Source organism: Puntigrus tetrazona, unplaced genomic scaffold (assembly GCF_018831695.1).
Source record: "Puntigrus tetrazona isolate hp1 unplaced genomic scaffold, ASM1883169v1 S000000283, whole genome shotgun sequence".
NCBI classification, from domain to species: Eukaryota; Metazoa; Chordata; class Actinopteri; order Cypriniformes; family Cyprinidae; genus Puntigrus; species Puntigrus tetrazona.
This window is the reverse complement of record NW_025047944.1, coordinates 1,495,001-1,500,000: the sequence shown is the minus strand read 5'-3', so window position 1 is coordinate 1,500,000 and position 5,000 is coordinate 1,495,001. Positions and strand designations below refer to the sequence as shown.

At 31.0% G+C, this 5,000-nt stretch overlaps 1 pseudogene; it reads right to left on the bottom strand.

The window, feature by feature from the left end:
- Positions 1 to 695: 695 nt before the first annotated feature.
- LOC122333480 lies at positions 696 to 2,898 on the bottom strand (annotated as a pseudogene).
- Between the last annotated feature and the right edge of the window lie 2,102 nt (positions 2,899 to 5,000).

Genomic DNA, 5,000 nt, shown 5'->3' with positions numbered 1-5,000 from the left:
TTTATGTATATTTATGCCTTGTGCCAATAAACATGACACACATGCGTGATTTATTCGAAAATATCGTGATATATTTATTAAATACAACCAAATGATATGAATGTAAATATATACATCTGAAAACAGATGTAAATATTTTTAAATATTTATATATGTATAATCAGTTAAATTATGTAAGAGAAACAACTTTTATAGCTGCCTCTACTACATTTTAGTGAACTGAATTAATGCTTATATAACTAATTGAAATAAAATAATTATAATATAGTTTTACTTGGACTAAAATTTAAATGTAAAACATTTAAACACAATTAAAATAAATTACTAATAGTGTTGTCAAAAGATAAATGAGTCACAAAAATATATATTTATGTATATTTATGCTGTGTATATTGACACACACACATGTATTTAAGAAAATATGTTTATATATTTATTCATGTGTGTGTATAAATGATATGAATGTAAATATATACACCTGCAAACAGATGTAAATATTTTCTAAATAAATTTATATATGTATTATTAATATGCCCAACAGTGTGTGTGTGTATAAAAATTTTTGGATTAATCTCAATTAAACAATTATCAAAACTCTATATAACTAGTTGTAAAATGTTATATATAAAATAAAATTTAAAAATAAATGTAAAATAAAATAACACAAAACTACAATAATATCTTAATGATGTGTGTGTGTGTGTAAGTGTGTGTGTGTGAGTGTGTGTGTGTGTGTGTGTGTGTGTGTGTGTGTGTGTGTGTGTGTGTGTGTGTGTGTGTGTGTGTGTGTGTGTGTGTGTTTGGGAATCAATTGCAAGCAGCATATAAAATCACCAATGGCCTACTTTCTGAACACATATATATATGCAGCTGATCATGAGATATTATTATATTATTATTATTATTAAGGCCGGTACCCTGGTGTTGTCGAAGGAGGACTTGCTGGTGATGTCATAGAGCAGGAGAAGAGCTGCGAGATCAACAAGAAGAGCGTCATCCATCAGAGTACAGACAGAGACACAGTGAAGGTTAAGTCTTGCTCACCCTGAGCGTCTCTGTAGTAGGCGTGTGTGACGCTCCGGAACCTCTCCTGTCCCGCCGTGTCCCAGATCTGAGACACAGAGCATCCACGTTCAGCCGCTCGCTCTCTCTCTCTCTCTCTCCAGAGTCAGAGGACTCATCAGAATCAGACTCACCTGTAACCTCACCTTCAGCTCGTCCGCCGTCACCACTTTATTCTACGACAGAGAAACATCAGCAGCTCCTCATCTCTTCATCGGCTCATGAACAAACTCCAGCAATTTATTCAGTATTTTTACAGTTTTACTGAATTTTTAGCATCATTTCTCCCGTTCTAAGATTCTGATTTGCTGCTCAGAAAATAAGGTTTTATTATTGTTACGCTGGAAACAGCGGAGTAACATTTTTTTCAGGTCTCGGTGTTGAACGCAGCGTTTAGAAGAACAGCATTTATCTTTCGTGATGGTTTTTGGTGTAATAACAGGCATAGCGTGTGACGTTCATGGAAATACAGAAACTTCTTTTTTTTTCTAATCATCAAAGAATGAAAAAATTTACTTGACTGTTTTAAATAATAATAATAATTATAATAATAATAATAATAATGTTTGCCGAGCAGTAAATCAGTATATTGTTATGATTTCTGAAGATCATGGGACACTGAAGACTGGAGGAACGATGCTAAAAAAATACACACAAATAAATGACATCTCAAAATGTAGTTACTGTATTTTGGATCAAATACATGGTGATCGAGGGAGACTTCTTAAAAATGGTGCTGTTATTGATGAACGGGGGTGAATTACCGTGAATCCGATCCCCACCGCTATGGAAAACGAGCCGGGATGAACTTCCTTGATCAAACTGAACCAGCAGAGACGTCTTTCCCACTCCGCTGTCTCCCACCAGGATGGTCTTCAGGACGAGAGAAGAACACGCAGAAGATTATGAACAGACCGTTAGATAGCGAGCGCATCTCTCTGTGAAGCGCTGGTGCTGATGGAGGTGTGCTGTTGCCATGACAACCCCTCCCCAACAGGAAGTAATCAGGCAGAAGAGACACAGATGCTGTGGAATTCAGCTCTCATTCAGATATTCAGCTTCTGTGTGTGTGTGTGTGTGTGTGTGTGTGTGTGTGTGTGTGTGTGTGTGTGTGTGTGTCTGTTTAAGGAGGCGATCGATTCTTGGGATTCGAAATAAAGGATGAATGAAACACAAGTCCACTGTGACTCTGTTTCTGTGTTTTATTCGGTTACGTAACACAGAGAATAACAAACCCATGCAGAGAGCCGAGGCTAAAACACACACTAATTAAACAGCCTCTTGCCTGATGATGTGTGTGTGTGTGTGTGTGTGTGTGTGTGTGTGTGTGTGTTGTACAGCGCTAGACACTGGTTTCTGAGATCAAACTGTCACTAATGAGAAAGAGATACATGCTGATCATCAATCATCTCATAAAACAACATCACAGAGCACAGAATATCATGAGAACAATCACATCATCATCATCATCATCATCATCATCATCATCATCACCAAACACAACGCCGGGAATCAAAGGAGACAGATTCTTGGTAAATAATTGAAGCACTACATGTCGCATCGGGTCTGCTCCGAGAGGAATCATGAAGAGAGAAGAAACACGGAGGAGAACGAGTCTCAGCGTCTCAGGACAGAAGGAACAAACAGATGACAGAGTATCACTTATGGCTTTATTACCTTGTGTGTTAAATCCTGATTATAAGCGACGCTCGCTGCGCTGATCTGATCCATCCCTGAGCGCCGGTGACGTCACGACACGGAGAGCCTGCGTCATCTCGTTCACGACGCGTGCTTCACTTCTTTATTCATTCATTAATACTCTGAACATGTGTTCAAATCCTCCTGCTCCGATAAAAATAAATCAAATCAAATAAATAAATTAAAAAAAAAAAAAAAAATATATATATATATATATATATATATATATATATATATATATATATATATATATATATATATATATATATATATATATATATATATATATATAATGCAAAAAACCAAATAAAATAAATTTTCACAAGAAAGGTGTTATTATTATTATTATTATTAGTAGTAGTAGTATATTAGATTGACAAAGCAAACTGAATCACGAAATTATAAATGATATTTTAAAAACGTATTGGACGGATAATATTTTAATAGTGACCACTAGATGGCAGTAAAGACTAAAAAGACAACACCTAGTTTTATACTGACTGTAGAAGTGATCATTAGGTGTTTATCAAATCTGTCCTGCTAAAAAAATAATGATGCACAAAACACCATTAAGTCTCTTTTGTCTTATAATGAAGATGAAAGGAAGTAGATGAAATATAAAAGTGCTCTCTTTAAAGTAAAGGTGCTTAGAGGGATCCACAGAGAACCATTTAGTCAAATGTTCAAAAAAACCCCAAAGAACCTTCTTTCGCCACTAAGACCCTCTCTGTGAAACAGAACGTTCAGAGGTTCTTTATGGAACCTTTTAGACAAGGTTCTTCTTCTGTGGCCGAGCATCTTCTAAACATATCCTATGAGAACATTAGATGATCTGATGGCCGTGTTCTAGGACAGGAGCTGCAGGGTTCCAGAGGTCAGTAGGACACAGTGTTCCACATCACTCCTCACTGCCTTCTGATGGCTTTCTCTGAACCGAAACAGAACAGAGTTTTTGTTTTTATTTTACGTGCTATTTATACGCATTTTCATGAGATTAAAAATAAATGACAGAGTTGATTGATTACTTACAAACTGCATTATGTTACTGATTAAAAAAATAAAAATAAAAAATAATATATATATATATATATATATATATATATATATATATATATATATATATATATATATATATTACAAATTTTAGGTAATATATTCAGACTACTAGATTATATGTAGTTTACTTTTCACCTATTTTGTTTTATGCATTGATTTCAACAGGATAATCTTAAACCATATTGATATAAAACACAAAGAGTAAGAAAAGATGTTCCATTTATTTTTACTAACAACATGAAGTGCATTAAACATAAGAAATACACTGAGCTTTCCCAAAATGGGTTTGTTATGAGTTATGAGAAAAGCTAAAATCATAAAACTATTTAATTAAAACAGTGCTGTCAAACAATTAATTGTGATTAATTCATCCAAAATAAATAATCACAAATTAAAGTTTGTGTGTGCTGTGTGTATTTATTAAGCATATATAAATACACAAATGCATGTATATATTTTAGAACAATATGAATTAATATAAATTATAGCAGTATAAATATAGACATGTAAATACAAAAGATATTATGTGTGTATGTGCCTACATAATACATATACACAGAACACACACGTGTATTATGCAAACAAAACCTTTATTTTATTTTATTTTAATCACAGTTAATTGTTTGACAGCAATAAATCAATACAAATAATAAAAAAATTATCAAAACAAATAATGAAAAAATAAATCTAAACAAATAATTAAAAATAAATCAAAACAAATAATTAAAAATAAATCAAAACAAATAATAAAAAAATTAATTAAACAAATAATTAAAAAATAAATCTAAACAAATAATTAAAAATAAATCAAAACAAATAATTAAAAATAAATCAAAACAAATAGTAAAAAAATGTATCTAAACAAATAATTAAAAATAAATCTAAACAAATAAATCAAAAATAAATCAAAACAAATAATTAAAAATAAATCAAAACAAATAATAAAAAATTAATCTAAACAAATTATTAAAAATAAATCTAAACAAATAATTAAAAAATAAATCTAAACAAATAATTAAAAATAAATCTAAACAAATAATAAAAATAATCAAAACAAATAATTAAAAAATAAATCATAACAAATAATTAAAAAATAAATCAAAACAAATAATTAAAAATAAATCAAAATAAATTATAAAAAAATTAATCAAAACAAATAATTCAAAAATAATTCAAAACAAATA